We start from the raw sequence: 12,733 nt of genomic DNA, 5'->3' as shown, positions 1-12,733 counted from the left end.
AGGAAGAAGGGAGAGCCTTTTACTTCAAACAATGCCCCTTAAAATGGCCAATACAGTCTCTTGGGTGCATTAAAGCTTTGAAGACCCTCTTCGATGCACCAGTGGCCCATTTTCCTTAAGTAAGAAGGCATCAGCCTAGATATTGGGATAGGAGGACAGTAGAGTCTTCCTCAGCTAAACACAGCATAAACCAATAGTTATGATGTAAAGTCATAATAGTTTAGCTAGCAAAAGGAAAAAAGTTATAGGTCCTCTGGGATTCTGTCAAGTTCTCACTAAATACAAAGGCAATGCCAAAATGCAATTAAGAGAAGCAGATATCTGGTATCTTCCAATTACTTCCATTCTTGACACTGCTATCCTGCTCAGTGATCCCTAAGCAGTAATGACCACAGGAAGCAGGGATATAGACTTTGTAGATACAAATCAACCCAGGACATTTTCACCTTTAAGTATGTACTGTCTTGTTCTGTTACAGCAGCACCACAGAATGCAAGTATATGGCAGAGCCCTGCTGTTTTGCACTCGACTTGGCTGAAACCTGCTCCCAACTATTGCATGCAGAACTCCCACATCCAATTCCTCACAACAGTATTAAAATGCACAGACTTAATACCAGCCTCTGCAAGACCAATATGCATCATCAATACACAGGAAAAAAAAAATCTGATATTCGTATAAAACAGGGGTCTGCAACCTTTCGGAAGTGGTGTGCCGAGTCTTCATTTATTCACTCTAATTTAAGGTTTCGTGTGCCAGTAATACATTTTAATGTTTTTAGAAGGTCTCTTTCTATAAGTCTATAATATATAACTAAACTATTGTTGTATGTAAAGTACATAAGATTTTTTTAAATGTTTAAGAAGCTTCATTTAAAATTAAATTAAAATGCAGAGTCCTCTGGACTGGTGGTCAGGACATCTGCAGTCAGAGCTAAGTTTGTACTTTCAACTGTGAAATTTGGTCTACAAATACATAGAATATATTTAGGTTGATAGTGGCTGCTATTTTGAAATGTCTTTGTTGGTGTCACTAGGCATAACCCTAGGTAACTCAGGAGGGTGGAAAGCCATAAGTGTCAATAAAGCCTTCTGTAGTAGGCCTGAATGAACTAAAGTCACTCCATGTCTGACCAAAGCGCTTCCATGTTTATGTTTGAACTTTAATTAACCTAACAGGCCAGTAACCGAGAATGGAATGTACAACAGCTAGCTCAACTGTGGTACTGCCAGGAGATAATGATGAAGCCTGCTTACACCTGGCTAAGGGGGGGGGGGCGGGAGGGGGCAGAATAACGGATCCAGGAAAGTAAAACAAGATAACTGTTCACAGAAGAGTTACTAACGAGCTAAAGTGGTTTTTGCCAAGTATGACTTAACTGCTTCATGTAATTGCTATTGCAAAGTGTATTTGCTGCATGGGAACGAAAGGTGGGGGGAGGAGGAGGAGTGTGGGGGTGATGGGAATGCTTAGCTGAAGTTATGTATAAAGAGAGAAAAACCGCTTGTGTGTGTGTGCAGGATTTGAGAATGCTTTTTCTCCCTGGCACCTATTTGGGCTCAAATAAACCTGGTTTTGCTTCTCCACCCTGGTGTGTTAATTAGTGCAGCGCACACCGGGCAACGAACCCCCACTGTTGCTGTCCTCGGCCCTCTGTGCCAGCAACAGTTTTGGCGTCCCTGGGTGGGCTCGAGGCAAAATTGTGCCTTGCCCGGACTCCTCCAATGGCCAGCGGACGATGGTCACAGCTGACGCCCAGCGCGCACCGGTGCCTTTACCGGGGGCCTCGGCAGAGACGCGTCAGGCTGACCTTGGAGGACACAACGGTGCAACGCACTCAGATAGTGGAGAAGCAGCTGCGGGCGATGGTGAGGAACCGGTCCCATGGATAAGGTAGGAACAGTCCAGTGGTGTGGACTTTTGCCTGAGGCTGGGGACGCCCAGCCGTTGTAATTCCCACTAGACAAGAGAGTGTCCTATAGTGGGTCAAGGGCAAGCCCGTGGTATGGGGCAGGGACAGAGTATAGGCAGGGCACGGTGTACACCCTTAGAATGCATTCTGATTAATTGGAAAGTGTTTGAATCAGATCCATTGACTAAAAGCAAACTGAAGAGGTTCTGTACAGTTGACTGGCCTCAATATCAGCTAGAGCAGGGGTCTGCAACCCGCGGCTCCGGAGCCGCATGCGGCTCTTCAGCCTCCTTGTTGTGGCTCCCTTCGGCCTTAACAAAAGAAAAAAAAGGATAACGGTTATTTATTAATTTAATTTTTATTTATATATTTTATTTTTGTTTATTTTGTTGCACAGTTATCTTGGAGTTCGAGGTGATACTTTAACATCGAATTTTTTTAAAAGTTTTTATAATTTGTCAATTAAAATATGTGTCACATCCATGTCTATAGCCCTCGCCTTTACCTGCAGGCGGATTCTTGAGTGTGCGACCCCCGCGGTAAGCTAACCATGAATACATCCCAAAAAAGAAAAATCTCAGAAGAAAATAGAGAGTTTAATTCTGCATGGACAGATTCCTTTGCCTTCACTGCCAACGACGCTGGCTTTCCTGTGTGCTTGATATGTGGCGAGAAATTAGCAAACAACAAAAAATGTAACGTTGAAAGACATTTTCAAAACAAGCACTCAGCATTTTCTGAAAAGTACCCAACTGAAGATGTTCCGAAATCGCTCTCTTTCGCCCTACTACGGAAAGTTGAGCAGAGCAAACATACTTTCAAGAAGTGGATCAACTCTCCAAACTCAGCTACAGCTGCTAGTTTTGTGGCAGCTCATGAGATCGTAAGGAGGGGGGAAGCCGTTCACAGACGGAGAATACATGAAAGAATCGTTCATAAAAATATCAGAGCATCTATTCTCCGAATTCAAAAACAAACAGGAAATTATTCAGAAAATTAAAGAAATGCCTCTCTCTGCAAAGACCGTTAAGGACAGAACCATTAAAATGGCAACAAACATCACCAGTAAGCAAATTGATGACATCAATTCAGCTCAAGCATATTCAATTGCCTGTGATGAGTCAAGTGATGTAAACGATATTGAGCAGACAGCACTGTTATGCAGATATGTGAACTCTGATGGGCCGCAGGAAGAACTGATTGAACTCATACCGCTAAAGGGCCAAACGCGGGGACAGGACATTTGTGAGGCTGTTTTGAGTTGTCTAAAAGCCAAAGGAATAAACACCACTCACCTGGTGTCAGTGTCTACTGATGGTGCACCCAGTATGAGAGGAGCACAGAAGGGCTTTGTGAATTTACTTCAAAAGTCGCTGGATCGAGAGCTGATGACGTTTCACTGCATCTTGCACCAAGAAGCACTGTGCGCTCAAACATTCCCCCCTGAATGTGTGGAAGTGATGAGCCTCGTTATTAAGATAGTGAACAAAATAATTGCAAACGGGTTAAACCACCGACAGTTTTGTTCATGGTTAGATGAAGTCGAGAGCGCATATTTGGATCTCCTGCTGCACAACAGAGTTCGGTGGCTGTCAAGGGGAGACGTGCTGAAATGCTTCGCTGCTTGTCTGGAACATGTGAAAACCTTCTTGGAAAGCAAATGCCTCAGCTATCCCGAACTGGGAGACCTCGATTGGCTGGAAAAGTTTTATTTCATGGTGGATATGACAAGTCACTTAAACACGCTGAATAAAAATCTCCAGGGAAAGGGAAGCACGGCCCTGCAGTTGCTGGAGGATGTTCTGGCGTTTGAGCGCAAGATGACAGTGTTTGCCAGAGATGTACAGAGAGGTACGCTCTCTCACTTCCCCTCCCTGAGAGAGTTCAAAGAAGAGAACAATCACATAAATTGTGATTATTTACACCGTGCAATTATGGCAATGCAAGCTGCATTAAGAGAAAGATTCAGCGAGTTCAGAAAGGAAAAAAACACTCTGTCCTTCCCTGTCACACCGCTGGACATCGACCCATCCCTGCTGAACATATCCGCATTCACAGGGATAAGTCAGCCCGATCTTGAAATTGAACTGGCCGACATAGCGGATAAAGACTTATGGGTGTCCAAGTTCAAAAGCCTGACAGCGGATCTCGAAGAAGTCGCCCGTCAGAAGGCCACTCTCGCTAAAGAGAACAAATGGAATGATATTGAAAACCTCCCCAAACCCGACAAACTTGTTTTTGAAACATGGAGTGCCATTCCCGACACGTATCTGAACATGAAAAAGTATGCATTTGGAGTCCTGGCCATCTTTGGCTCAACATACTTATGCGAGCAAGTTTTCTCGAGCATGAACTTCATAAAGTCCAACTATCGCTCCCGCCTCACAAATGAGAGCCTACAGTCCTGTGTGAAGATCAAAGTCACATCTTACAGCCCAGACATAGGGAAGATCAGCATCAAGCTTCAGAAGTCACATTAAACAGGTGAGAACATTAGCATTTAATAGGCTATTATTATTCAGAAAAAAACATTTATTTCAGACCCGGAGCTGATGTAGTTTTTTATTGTATGTTCAGGTGCTTCGGTTGATTGCTGGCTGAGAAAGAAACCCGAAGAGGATGAGAGCACACTGAAATGGACTTGTCAAAAAACGTTCCTAATTTTATGTTTACTTTTTTAAAACTGCTAGGCTGCAACTATATGTTTTTTTATATTAAAGTGGGCTACGTTTTATTTTAATTTTACACAAATACGGGAAGGACTCAAAAAGGCCTGCATAGTTCAGTGTTTAATTTATTTCAAAGTAGGCCTACACATGCACACTGCACTTCTGTTTGTTGTATTCTGTTGTTGTAACAGGTAAAATTAAAAAAAGATTAAAACTTTTAAAAGTTTATAAGCAGTGTTATGTTTTGCGGCTCCAGACTATTTTTCTTTAGTGGAAGAGGGGGCAAAATGGCTCTTTTGATAGTAAAGGTTGCCGACCCCTGAGCTAGAGAGCCAGGAAAGGTGGCCACCGGAAGGATCACTTAATTACAACACGATCCTTCAATTACTCCTGTTTTGTCAGCGAACAGGTAGCTTCTGAAGCTGTTTGTATGGAGAGCTCTTGTAAAAATCCCCCATCATATGCCCCAGAGCTGCACTGGGAGGAGAACTGTCCGTGCGGACGTCTGTCTCTGTTGGGCTCACGCAATCTGATCTTATTGACTGTGCAGCAAGATAAGATGCATCGTGGTAATAGGAAATAATGGTCTTGGTGTGTGTGTGTGTATACCAGTGTGAGTGATCATTACCGGAAGACGCCCAGAGTACCTTGTGAAGCGAAGGCTCATGATCAGGAGTACTCTAACGCAAGCCCGGTAACTAGTGGATCTTTAGGAGATCCGACCCACGGTGGGCTGACTCGGCCTGGCATCGTCCGGCGAGGAAGCTTCCTGGGTCTAGGAGTGTGTGAACCCATCTTCCCTCCCCTCTCCTTTCTGTGTGGGCTACTGACAGTCTGATCATCTCACTGGACGCAATCAGAGTAAGCGGCGCCGTCTCCCAGAGACTAGCCAACACTCTTTGCTGAAGGGAGGTGTAGGAGAGTCGCGGTCATCTTCGTTAGTCTCTCCTGTGTGAGTGCCCTGTAGGGAGAGATCCTTAGTTTATGTGCCGCTAGCGCGGACAGGGCACCCTCTCTGTGTGTGTGTAAGTGGAAAATGGGGGAGGGACAGTCTAAACATTCCACCTCACCCCCTAAGGGTACCCCAGCATGTTACATGTACGTACATTATGGTCCTAAAACCTGTAGGTATTTAGAGAATTGGAACCTTTATACGCGTGAAAATCCATCTAAACAATGTCCATTAGAAGGTACCTTCAATCTAGATAAGATCATATATCTCAGAGGAGCTTTTAATCACCAAAGAAAAGCCTCTGACACAGTGTGAGCAATTTGTCTAGGAACGGGTTAATTTGAAATTCAGCTTAGCCCAGAGATAAAGGGAAAGCTGCTCTGTGTACAAGGTCAAGAATCAGTGCAGACTATGCTAAGTACAAAGAAAAACTGCTTTCAGCCCCAGCTGGTTGTGGAAAAATAGAGACAGAGGCAAACCAAAGGCAATACAAGTTACAGAACTGAGATTGCATTTGCAAAGCTTAACGGTTCAGTGAGATCCAACAATTTTTGCAACCCCGAAGCCGGACAGGCAGCTGACCTGAACTGGAATCTCTGAAAGAGACGCCGCAGGAGAGTCCAGGGTGTAAAAGAACAGCCCTCCCAAAAGCGGAATATGTTGGAAATTCTGGACAGGCTGTATACAGGATAATCTCCCGTCCACCTATTCCCCTTCTCTGAATGTTATATACAGACGTGAACAGTCTGGATATGTGTGAGTATTAAAGTGGCTTAAGGCTTGGGGCATTCATGTTCTTCCTGAGTGATGTGGGAGCGTTCCCAACACTCTCCATTGTTGTTTTATTATTTTTAATGAAGCTTTAAAATGTGGTTATATGGTGTGTTTTCTCTATCCTCCCCCCCACCGTCCTGCAGTGTCAGTTTGATCACCTGACATGAGGGATTGATTGGTAACAGAAATCTGTCACAGTTTGGTGAGCAATAGAGAATGGGGGAGCCCTGCAGAATTTACACCATCTATCTGTTTTTCCCTTGTTATTTTATGTTTGCTTTGTTTGGTACTGTTGGTGTTATATGTTGAGGATTGTATGATTAAAGGTGTGCCCACTCTCAGCCGCAGTAAGTCTGAGAACTGGAGGGGGGTTTAGCATTCCTCTCTCCACCCTGGTTGACCGGGAAGGATGGCATGTGGATCTACCCCCAGTTGTAGCAGGACTGGGCAATAAAGTGGTTGGAGAAAAGGGAGGACTCGAATAGTCTTGTGAGTAAAAATGTTTTAGGGAAACGACCAGAAGGGTGGGGGCTAGTTCAAAAGCCCACCCTCCTAGCTAAACTGGTAGTGGAATAAGTTGGTACCCATGGAAGCGACGGTTCAGCGAGAAAAGAAAGATCGGGCCCAGGCAGGCAGGCAACAGAGAGAGAGACTGGAAAACAGGTTGAAACAAGCAAGTGATTTAAAACAGAGTGGAAAGTTAACTCTGTAGTTGCTGGAGGAAACAGCAGTTGAACCTTGTAAAAATGCTAAAGAGAAAAGTTCTTGGTGTCTTTGAAATGTTTGTAAATAAATTCAGGCAAAGAAATTATTAGATTGCAATCATTTGGCTATGAACAATTTTGTTGAATTAGCTGAAGAATGTATATAGTGTTATGTAATTAAAATTGTATTAGGCTCTAAGGGCACTGTAAGTGGTGATGTTTTCTTTCAGTGTTTAAAAGCAGGAGTTGGGGGTGGAAGGGCAAGCCAGAAAGCATCTGTGTTAATGCAAATTAACTAACTGATAAGGTAGAGGCCGCTGAGACCAGGGCTGTCTAAGAAACTCATATGAGAAATATGGGGTAATTCCCCTGTTTTGCCTGAAATCAACAAGGGTATTTGTATATTTTAAGCAATGATTGACTGCCCAGAAGGGGTAGACCTCTATTTTTGTCTTTCAGATAATCAGAGAAAACTAATGCCAGCTGAACAGCATTCAACGTACCATGATTTGCTGGCACAGTAAAAATTATGTTTGGTGTTCTATGTTCTGTCTTGTGGTGTTTGTCTCGTGGCCAGAATTGTTGTGTTTAATATTTTCATGGGATGGTCTGGCTTAAAATCAAGTGAAAGGGTTGGATTGAAATGCAGATACTTGTTTTGTTCAACTTAAAATACAAAGTGTTTGGATACATCAGGAAAAATGTGATATACTAAAGTCTAGTACATTTCCTTAAGAGAAAGAGAAACTTTATTGGCCAAATCTGTTAATTGAAAGTTTTTAAATTGATTGTTTAATTGAAGTTATTAAAATTTGCATATTAACAGTCTTTGGAAGCAAGGACATGAAGAGTTAACCCACTCCCCATATTGTGCATGGGATCCTTCTGGCTACCTCAGACTTCTAGCCAGCGGGCTAGGGATGGTGGGAAGCTATTGGACTAGAGGTTGTATTGAAGAAACTCAAAGTGGGTGTGCTTATCCTGGCTTGTTGTTCCAAACTCTATAATAAGGTTAATTTAGTGAAAGGGTATATGTGGCATACATTAAATAATAAGACTAATGTACTGTATAATGGCAATGTGTACGTGTTCATTGTTAACAAAAGGTGTATAAGTAAAAAGTAAAAGTTTCCTTTTAACCTACAAAGAAGCCAAAAAGGGGAAAAGGAAAAAGAACAAGTTAACTAAGAAACAAAAAAATAGTTAACATGCTCAGTTTCAAGATAAAACACTGACTCTGTTCAAGGACACTGCTCACAGCTAAGACTTGGCTAACAACCAAGAAAAGGGGGGGGAGGGGCTTGAATATACCCAAGCAGATGTAAAATCTGCAAAGACACTAATGCAATGTGTTAGGTTTCTTTTCTCACAGGTAAAGAAGCACTATCTGAAGACCCTAGCAGCCCCGCTACTCCTTGGAACCAGAAAACCGGATCAATGTAAAAGTCCACCAGCGAAAGACTGCTTTGACTCCATGCTGGAAAGGCCCTTATTAAGTCCTGCTGACTACCGACACCGCTGTGAAGTGCCAAAGACTGACTGCCTGGACCCAGGATTCTCACTGCAAAAAGACCCCTCCACCTCAGAAGAATTCTCCTACTGATGATTAGCCTATTCCTTTTTCTAGTTTTACTGTGCCTTCTGGACAGCAGGGAAAAAGGACAAGGTGACGTGCTGGTTAAACCTCTCCCTTGTCCACGAACAAATCTGCTGTGCCTTTGAATTTTTCTAAAAGAAGCAAAACCATTACAGGGTGATGTACTCGTAATCCCTCCCTTGTAGAATGCTGAACTACAACTGTTTCGGGAAAGGAGAAGAAACACTCATTTCACTGACATTGCCAAAGTCCAGGAATTCCTGACCAGAAAGGACACTGAGAACTGACCCTGGTGGAAAAGAATAAAAAAAAATAAAAAATTATACACTGGCAGGAAGAAACTTGTGGGACCCATGTTTGGGAATGTGGTATTAATTGGATTTTGGGGTTTATTCTACAGGCTGCGCCCTGTGTTTTGGATAAATCCTTCAGTATGTATTGCCCTCCCTAATTGGATTTTAAATGACATTGCCTTTATCCAGTTTTCAGATCACTTTTACATACCCAGATTGCTCACAAGGGGTTGCCATTAGATTAGTATAACAGAGAGCCTGGGCTATTTCCTCTGGAAAAAAGAGGGACCTGAAAGCCAAGAAAATGATGAGAAATTGGGCCAACTAGAAAAGGCCACTAGACTTATTTTTGAAGCTCAGCTATCTTAAGTACAGGCTGGAGTTGGTGAGTTACATGTCATTTTCACCATTAGTCCTATGACCCAGAAGTTACTGACAGAGATGGTATTGAATATCACTGAGGCTGGGAAGGCATTGCAGTGGGATCTAGTATGTTTAGAAATTCAGGATTTCCTAAATGACCAGCTGATGGCCATTCAGAGTGATCTTAAGCACCAGACTTGACCCACTCCCCTTACAGACATATCAGGAGTACCATCCGATCTGTGGTCATGAAGACATACTTGGACACTTTCTGGGTGGAAGTGTGTACATTTACAGTGCTCCTTCCAAGCATTTGGACCGGTTAGGGTGGGTGTGGGCTCCCACATACCGAATCCTGCTGGGTCCATGGGGAGGATGAATGTGGAACTGAATACCCTCATTACTAACCCCAGCTCCCTAGAGCTTAATTGCTTTTTGGCCTCAAAGTTTGAGAAAACTCAGCCAAAAGTTTGTTGAGTATTCTCAAAGGGGGGAGTTGTTGGTGTCACTAGGCATAATCCTAGGTAACTCAGGAGGGTGGAAAGCCATAAGTGTCAATAAAGCCTTCTGTAGTAGGCCTGAATGAACTAAAGTCACTCCATGTCTGACCAAAGCGCTTCCATGTTTATGTTTGAACTTTAATTAACCTAACAGGCCAGTAACCGAGAATGGAATGTACAACAGCTAGCTCAGCTGTGGTATTGCCAGGAGATAATGATGAAGCCTGCTTATACCTGGCTAAGGGGGGGGGGGGGGGGGGCAGAATAACGGATCCAGGAAAGTAAAACAAGATAACTGTTCACAGAAGAGTTACTAACGAGCTAAAGTGGTTTTTGCCAAGTATGACTTAACTGCTTCATGTAATTGCTATTGCAAAGTGTATTTGCTGCATGGGAATGAAAGGTGGGGGGAGAGGAGGAGTGTGGGGGGTGATGGGAATGCTTAGCTGAAGTTATGTATAAAGAGAGAAAAACCGCTTGTATGTGTGTGCAGGATTTGAGAATGCTTTTTCTCCCTGGCACCTATTTGGGCTCAAATAAACCTGGTTTTGCTTCTCCACCCTGGTGTGTTAATTAGTGCAGCGCACACCGGGCAATGAACTCCCACTGTTGCTGTCCTCGGCCCTCTGTGTCGGCAACATCTTCACTTCCAAGGAACTGTTCAGCCACTTTAAATCCAAGATGGGGCAAAGATTTCCTGTCATCTTAAAAGATGGGAAATAGTCTAAAACAGATACCAGAAAATCTGATGTCTTTTGGAAAGGGGCAAATTAACCCGATTGTGCAAAGAATGATTTGCGAAGAATCTTCTTTTCTGCCCCTGAAGAAAAGATTGAATCATCTTGTGAGACAGGGAGGCAACTCAGAAATTCAAGATAGTCAAGAGGACCCACTGATCTTCTGTGATGTGGACCCAATCCTTGAAGATGCCCCACCCCAAACAGAGAATGTATGAAGAGTAGAAGCCATTCAGAGGCCGGAAAAAGCAGCGCTTCCAGACTGACTTGTGTAAATAATGGTTCGCTAATTTGACTTAAGCACCTGTCTAAATGGGGATTTTCTAATTAAAATTGGTAATCATGCCTGAATCTCCTTCAGGGAAAAACTGTTTTACAAGCAGACTTTGGGTATGGCTACACTTACAAATCTGCAGCGCTGGTAGTTGCAGCGCTGGTCATCCAGCTGTGCAGGGCCAGCGCTGGTGTGTGGCCACACTCACAGCTACCAGCACTGGTGTGTGGCCACATTTGCAGCGCTGTTGGGAGTGATGCATTATGGGCAGCTATCCCAGCGTTCAAGTGGCAGCAACGTGCTTTTCAAAAGAGGGGGGTGGGGTGGGGCGTAGTGTGACAGGGAGTGGGCGAGAGAGAGTGGATTTTTGGAGCCAACACTGTGTATCGGCTTCCTGCCTTGAAAAATCAGAACATGTTCCCGATCCCTTACCCTTAACTGCAAACAGCCTGCAGCCAACGGACTCCCTCTCTCCCCCGTTTCTGTCAAGCAAACACTTACTCCCTGCCTGCCTCATTATCTCATTTGATTGTTCACAGATTGATCACAGCAAACAGGAGCTGTGTTTGTAGATAAGCAGCTCAGGGATCAACTGAACGGAGCTACGGAGCTCGGAGTTCACAACAAAACAAAGAGAGGCTGCATAACAAAACAAAGAGAGTAATTTATAAAAGCATTCTGGGATATCTGCTAATACCCTGGAGGCCAATAACAGCGCTGGTGTGTGGCCACATTTGATGACCAGCGCTGCAGCACCAGCGCTGCAATCTTTATTCCCCATGCTGAGCCAGGTGTACGGCCAGCGCTGCAGCCAGGGAGTTGCAGCGCTGGATGTGCCCTGCAGGTGTGGACACTTACTAATTGCAGCGCTGGAAAGCCTCCACCAGCGCTGCAACTCGCAAGTGTAGCCATACCCTTTATGGTGGCAACTTAAACTAGTCCCCTCTGCCTCTTCCACTGAGGCATCCATATATCATGAAGGATTTTATGAGTCAACCTCATGCTATTCTTCACCTTTGCAGAGTGGAGTTACCAGAAAGGAAAGTCAATCTCTTTAGCATGTCCACCATAAAAGGAAGGCAGTAAATAGCTACATTTAGGCAGAATCCAGGCTCATCCTTGAACTTCTGGTCAACCTAGACTCTACTTCTGCAGAATACTTTTTGTCCTAAATGAGCAAGTGAAGCCAAGAGAGTAGTGAAACCTACTCAGTCAAAAAAGTGCAACATCCTTGCACAGGACATGGTGACCTAAAAGTTGAGAAAAATATCAGCACAACCTCCTGAGCTATCTTTACTCCTGGGGACGTTCTACGCCACTGTGCAATGCTGAATTTTTCAGAAATTAACATGCACGCAGAATTTCCTTGCCCCACAGAAATGGACTGCAGTGCTGAGGGCCACAACTAGTGGTTGCTGGACCCAGCAGAGCCCAGCTCACACCTAGAAGACAATGCCGAGGGGTGGGGGAGGGAGCTAGAGGATTCCTGGCAGCTACAGTTCCCAGCATGCCCTGGGGGAGGGAGAGGCAGGAGCTTGGCTGGGCTCTGGGGGTGGGGGGTATGGGATGGGGGAAAGGGGGTTGGGGTATACTGGCTGGGGGAGCACAGTGGCTGGCTTGGGGGGGGGAGGGGGAAGGGGTTGTGGGTGTCTGCTCCCCCCAGCTGGGCTCTGGGGGAGGGGGAAAGGGGCGGAGAAACAGCAACTGGGTTGTCATGGGGGTTTCTTTAACTCTCTACTCCTGGGGGAATTTGTGTGTGTCTCTGTATTGTTACAGACATACTTGCTGACAGGTATTTTGAAATAAATTACCAAAATAACAAACTGCTGTGATTATGTAGTGTGATTTTGACAAATAAAATTCAGAATTTTAAAATACTGTGCTCAGAATTTTTATTTTTTTGGTGCAGAATTCCCCCAGGAGTATGACTTGCATCAAAAAAAGAAAGGAAGCAGACT

General features: G+C 44.3%; 1 protein-coding gene across 4 annotated transcripts in view; it reads right to left on the bottom strand.

Moving 5' to 3' along the window:
• Positions 1-12,733, bottom strand: part of MYEF2 (myelin expression factor 2) — a 35,541-nt gene that overhangs the window by 9,927 nt on the left and 12,881 nt on the right. The window lies entirely within an intron of this gene.

Source organism: Mauremys mutica, chromosome 11 (genome assembly GCF_020497125.1).
Source record: "Mauremys mutica isolate MM-2020 ecotype Southern chromosome 11, ASM2049712v1, whole genome shotgun sequence".
Lineage (NCBI taxonomy): Eukaryota > Metazoa > Chordata > Testudines > Geoemydidae > Mauremys > Mauremys mutica.
This window is presented reverse-complemented; position numbering and strand designations above follow the sequence as displayed.